Source organism: Melanostigma gelatinosum, assembly GCF_949748355.1.
Source record: "Melanostigma gelatinosum genome assembly, chromosome: 23".
In the NCBI taxonomy this organism is placed as follows: domain Eukaryota; kingdom Metazoa; phylum Chordata; class Actinopteri; order Perciformes; family Zoarcidae; genus Melanostigma; species Melanostigma gelatinosum.
The window spans coordinates 3,573,764-3,580,457 of record NC_136656.1 but is presented as its reverse complement, the minus strand read 5'-3'; positions in this window follow the sequence as shown (position 1 = coordinate 3,580,457).

Genomic DNA, 6,694 nt, shown 5'->3' with positions numbered 1-6,694 from the left:
TTTGCCCCGAGGACTCTGAGTCGCTGTTGTATTGGGGTTCGATTTCCTGGGCTGCTATGCAGCTCTTTTAAGTCTGTTATTGTCATTAAATTGTAGGGTCCTAGAGCCCATACAACTCCTTTCCAGACGCCAAACGGAATCTTTTTGATGGTTCCGTCGGCTAGTTGAACAGTCAGGTGTCCTTTTGTTTCAAGGCATTTGCGGGTCATCGACACTTCTGCACCAGTATCTACCTGATAGGGGATTCCATCCACGTCGGTGTATATGTCGTCCCCCACCCAATAGGCATGATCCACTGTGACCCGCGCCCGCTTAGCCATTACTTTCTCTGCCCTTCGCTCCCAGCTTCCAGGCGGGAGGCACGAAGGGCCTGTTTCTGTTCTGTCGTCAGCTTGTTGTAATCCTCGGAAGAGAGAAAACCGCTCTTGTTGGCTGGTGGGGGCCGTGGCCCCTCCTGTTGTTGATCCGGCTGGGCCCTGTGGTAAACGCCCTGCCTCTGGAAGCCTTCTTGCCTTGGAGCTCCCTGCTCCCTCTGGTTGCCTTGTGGACCCCGCTGAGGTCCTTGCTCTCGCGGGTAGCCTTGGTAGCCTTGAGAACCCCTCCGGAATCCTGGCTCACGCTCGTAGTTTTGTGGACTCCTCTGGAATCCTCCCGACTGCCTTCTCTGTGTCTGTGAGGGACCGGGTCCCTCTGTGGGCCTTGCGTTGTCATACGAGGGCCTGGGAGCCGGCGGCTTCGGCTGGTTTCCTTTTTCTCTTTTCTCTTCCAAGTGTTTTTTCTTCAAATCCCACTTTCTTACCGTTTCTTGGATTTGTTCGGTGGTACTTTTGCTGATGTTTAGGGTCACAAAATCGATGTCATTCATTAGGCCCTTTGTCAGCTTCCTAAGGACTTGCACACTTCTGTCCGGCGGAATCGCCTGTCGCAAGGCGTACCATGCCTGGGTGAGAGTTTGCCCTTTGTCTAAGCTTTTTCTTGCCTTGTCGATGTGTGACTCCTCATCTTCGCAGTCCTCCAACACTAATCTTCGGTAGTGCTGTTCCGCGGTTTCTTCGGGACCCATCGGTTGGTCCGTCACATGAGCCAGCCACAATCTTTTCGCCTCATCGTTTGTGGAGCTAGCTTTCACCATAAGCCATTTCTGTGTCAGATATTCTTGCACCGATTCTTTTGGGTCTCGGTTTGTCACCATCGCCTTGATCTTTTTGAACTCACCAAAGCTCTGGGTGGAAGCCCGCATCTTTGTTATGCAGTCATTTTCTTCAGCGGTGGTGGGGCAGCTGCTTCGTGCAAGGCCCTGCCCTTGAGGTGGCTGTTCGTCCTCGGTGTCCGAGATGTCTTGCCTCCGCTCTTTGTCTTCCTCTGCGGCCAGCTTGTAGGCTGCTTTCTTCAGGCGTCGCAACATGACGTCGTACACGATTGTCACAAAGCCTGTGCGAAAGTTACCCGTCAGCTCCGTGGCTGTTGCGAGGGAGCCGTAGGTCGGGGTCATTAGAAAATTCGCCCATTCTCTTTTTGTCGCGTAGACCATTGTTCCTTTCATTCCTTCGAGGTCGTGCAGCCATATTTCTGGAACATCATAATTTGTTTGACCGACCTCTGGAGCATAGGCTTTTCTTCCGTCTTTGGTGGTCATGGGCCCGTAACGATCGTCTCGGGGGAATTTCAGCGAAGCCGTGCACACTGAAACTAGGGGCAGCGCGTTCTTCTTGCCTTTTCTGCTTCCTATTCTCAGGTCGGTCATTCCTCCTGGAGCATCGTATTCGATGGAGGTCAGGCTTGGCGCTGTTTCTTCTTCATCTGAACTCACATCTGCGGCTTCTTCCTGCGCCTCTCGTTCTGGTTCTGCTGACGGCGAGGCCGGCTGAACTGGTTCTGGTGTTCTCTGTGGAGTCCTGGGACTTTCCCTGGTCCCGCCTGGACTTTCGAACCTTATCATGGGCGCTTCTCCTCCTCCGGAGTAGCGCATTGTCTGCAGGCCGACGGACTCTGCTGGGCTGGGGATCCCCCGTGGAGGTTTGGTTGGCACGGGGGTTTCCTCTTCTGTCTGCACCGCTACTGTCCGGGGAGAGGGGATTGGAGTTCTTCTTTCCTTTTGTGGTTTTTCCTGGCTTGAGCTGACCTGTGGACGTCGCTCCTCCCGTCCTGAGGGACCGGGTGTTGATTCCTGGTAGCTCCTCTGCTCCGTCCTGGTTTCTTTCTTCAATCTTGCTGATTGCGGGAGCCGTGGCAGAACTGCTTTCGCAACTGGGGCGTTCTCGTCCTCGTATTCCGGCGGTCCTGCCCTCCAGTTGTTTGGCCCCTCCGTTTTGAAGAGGGGTCTCAGTATTCTCTCTTTTCTCTCCTGGTATTGGGCCACCGAGGTGACTAATACCAGCTCGCGGATGTTGTTCCACCCGTGGGGAGCGTTCATCAGGAGGTGCAGAATCCTCATTGCCGCTTCTTCTGCTACCTCCCATGGTAGGTTGCCGGACCTGGCGCCGTCGTTACATATAACGACTCTTTTGAAGGACAATTCGCTTGCTCGGGTGACCCCTTTTTCTAATGCCTCCTCTATGCTGTCCCGATAGGCGCTCTGATCTTCGCTATCTTCATATCTTTCGATCGGTACGTGTAGCACCGCAAAATGGCTTGATGCTCCGCCGCTCGTAACCACCACCTCCTCCTGTCTTTGTCTGCATCCGTGGAGGCGCCCCTCAAGTTCTTCTTTGTAGAGGCTGCCTGCCTCTTTTACCAGACTCTTTCTGAACCGGGAGATATGAGGCTTTAGATGTGAGTTGGTTAAGACAACCAGTCCATGGCTGTCTATGTCCCAAGGCTCTCCGAAGTGGTTATATGCGGTTAACCCTGTCTGGTTCGCATATTTTTTGGTCCCCTTGGGCATCTTTTTCAACTTTTGAAGATGCTCTTCTGGGTTCGGGGAGTGAACGTGTCTTGTCTTACCCTGAGCTTTTTTGTGCCTTCCCGGTGCTGGGCCATTGTAGTCCTGCAGGACCTTTTTTACTGCAGCGGCAGCGGGAGTCCCGGATTGCATGAAGGGCGGGAGCGGTTGGTACGCATCGCTTCTGTCCAGCGTCGAGTTGAACAGTACTTCATCCTCCTCCGAGTTTTCCTCGTCTTTGCTGCTGTCCTGTCCGTCTCCTTTGTCGGATTCCGAGGACGCCCCCGCGGAGGAGTCCGTGTGCACCGAGGTCCCTTGGTTGCTGAGCTGATCTTCGAGGGAAGCCGCGTGGTAACTTGGTTGTTCGGCTATCCATGCCGCTATGGCGTCTCGCGCTTTTGTACTTTCGTTGTAGCGGGGGGTGGCTTTTACCTTTTTCTGTATAGTCACTGCCCCCGCTTCTATTTCTGCGGCCAGCATCTTTACGACTGGGTCGTAGTCTTTTGACGGGCTGATTACGGTGACTATTTTTCCTTTAATGACTTTCATTACTTCCAGCCACCAACGTAGCCATTCTGTTACCTTTGGTTTGTTTTTCGGGGGTCCTTCACACCCTACTACTGCCGCCACCAGTCCTGACTCAAGGGCAAGGGGAGCAAGATAACCCCCTTGTCTTTCGCAATTCTCTTTTACTTTTTCTCCCACCTTCGCCTTATCTGCTTCTTCATGCAGCAGGATTAGGTGTAGTTGAACAGATTTGTCCCAGGTGTCCCATCCTCTGCCATTCAGGATGATCTGATGTTGGACGTTGATTCTGTGTTGTAGCCCCGGTTTCGGTTCCGGTGTCGGTTCTCCCGATTTCGCTCCTTGTAGTCCAGCGGCGTCCGCGTCCCGGTCCCTGCTGTCGTCTACTGCCTGGTCCGGGGTCGATGGCGCTGGCACGTCCTGCTGAGTCGTCGTCGTCTGCGGGCTGCCTTCGTCGCCATCGGGTCCTCTCTGCTGTCCGGTGGCGCTTCCTCCATCAGGGCCGTTGGCTCGTACCGCTGGGTCGCCTCCGCCGCTATCGGATCCTCCGGGCGATTCGTCCATCTTGGACTTTGTCTTTGTCTTTGTTGTCTCGAGTCGCCTTCCTCCCAAAGCCTCTCGTCGCGCGTTGAGGAAGGGATGGGATCAGGCTCTGGTCCCTCTACAGGTCGGGCGAGTCTGGTCGATGCTCCCCGTCGCCTGCGGATTCTCCTGTGTTGGCCTGTAAATACCACACACAGCTTCGATTCGTGGATGTCTTCGCAATCGGACTTCTTCGAGGCTTGGGCAGCTTTGCTTTCTACCCCAACGCCTCACCTCAGGTCTTTTCGTTCACGAACGACAGCCTCTCTTAGCTGCCGGGGTTCTTCTTTTAGACTCAACGTACTCCTTTTCCGTCGAGCCCCACGTTATGGGCGCCACGTGTTAGATCCTGGGTACTTCTGGTCCGATACGGGGCTAATTACTGACTCAGCTCTCTATTAAAAGATTCTCGAGCTGGTGTTCTGGCGAGGGAACTCGCCTGGCTCCGCTAACTGCCGTTACTCCCGACGTCTACCCTGCTTCCTCCGGTCAGAGCGCGCTCGGCCGAGAGACCAGTCCTGGCCCCGGGCGCTCCCACCAGTCGCGTCGGTTATGGCAGCTTCCCTCTTATGGATCCGCGCTCTTGGTAAATGCCAGGTTAGGTTTTAACGGCTAGGATTAATTCTTGCTAAAACCGTAAGGGATTGTTCAGTGGATTCGGTCTCTAGGATAACCTTTCAGAACTCAGTTGTTAGACATACAATAGCTTTAACTTTTTACTGTCACGAGGAACTCTTTACTACTTCGGCAAATTAATGCTCTTGAGGATTTCACTTTAAATGCAGATTAGATATTTATTGCAGGTTATATTTAGTTAGTTTGCAGGGGTTACAGCTACAGCTCACATAAAATGTCACTACACATGATTAGTCAATTTAATTATCTTCTTCGATTATACTCATTAGTTTTAGTCGCCGAGACGGCTCGGTTGGAGCTGGATGTCCAATGGTGCGATGAAAAGAGTTCTTTTGGAGTTGTTAGGAGCGAAGGTCCGGCCGGACCCTCGATCCTCCCGCTCCGCAACGGAGCCCGTTCAGCTGTTCTCAAAACTCAGTACAAAGTCTTTCTCAGGCAGCTGCGGCTTTCTCAGTTGTCCAGATGTTAAGAGGCGAGCGGTGGGGAGAGTTAGAACCTTCGTCTTTTAATCTCAATGTCCACGAACAGAGGTCTCTTTTCCGTGAACAGAGACGAAGTCCTCAATACATCAGCTGCAGGCTTTAGTATCTTCTTCCGATGCGCTTGGTACGGCATCCGCGATGAAATCCCAGCTTGTTCTTTGCAAGCATGTCCTTATATTCCTCATATGGGCTGTGATCAGCCCCCACCTGTTTGGTCCATTACTCATCCCCCCTCCCTCTGGAAAGGGCGTTAAGCCGAACATTGCCTGTATGACTCAACCTATTACATCAGTTTCTAGATCTTTCTCTTGACTACACCCAACATCTGGTCTTGATTACAGCAATGTCATTCTTGCCCAATACTTGCCCAATACATCTATCTCAGTTCCACAGAACACACAGAAACATTCATTACATTTGTTTAAATCACTTCTATGCAGTTAAACATTTGTTACACAATTGATTAGAACATTTCGTTATATTTATTCATACATTTTATCTGTTTGATTACATTTCAACGTTGAATATATGCTTTGTGCGTTTATAGCCTGACTTCTCTCCCTTGAATGTGTCGACATGTTACCGTGGCAGCTATGAGAGGTCAACTCTTCTTGACAATACACACAATAAACAAGAAAAGAAAATATATATGGTCTTGTTATTGAGTCACAGTGGAAAAAGTACCATCACAATAAACAAACAAATACAGAGTGTTAAATAAAGTATGTTATTAAAGTGCCATGTGTGTATTTAAAGAGTGTGGGTAAGGGTTAACTGGTAGAAGTACACAGAATAATTTGTGAATGTCGAAAAAAGCTTTAAGCTTTTTGTGTGTATTTAAAGTATGTGTGTGTTTATCTAATCTCTCTTTTAAAAAACAGGTAAAACATGTGACAAATGTCTTAACATTTAATCTCATGAATTTTAGATATATCAGACACTGTCTAACCATGCAAGCTGCAAAATTGTGTTTTAATGCAATGATTATCCACATCTGACTGCTTAACCAGCTGGGCACAAGCCAGCAGCACGACATTAAAATCCATTCATAGTCTCCATAAACAAGCCCTAAAAACACTTGATTAAAAACCCAAAAGTCACCATCACTGCAATATTCTCACCAAACATCATATCCTGAGTTGGGAGAACATCATTAAATTCACTGATGTGTGTCTGGTTTTTAGATTTTTAAAAGGTATGGCACCTCCACTTATTAAACAAAGCGCTCAAAGCAGCAGACTCACTGGATCTGCTTCAAGAGGTGATTGTATCATTCCACAAGATCAAGCTCGTTCAGTAAATCTACATTCTCTGTGAAGGCAGCTCACTCGTGGAATGCTGTGCCACCACACACACGCACACGCACACAAAACACGTACCAAACATTCAAGCATCACTTAAAGGAATGGCTTGTTGCCAATCAGGTGTGCCAGCATTGATGTGCTGTCTGTCCTGGCTGCTTGTTTTGCCGATATGTGCATTTGTCTTGATCAGTGTTGCTATTTTCCATTTTTTTGCTGTGTATGTGAAGTGCTTCAGTGTTACGTGTGCTTGTCCTGTAGGTGGGTCTGTTCTGCCTGACACATGC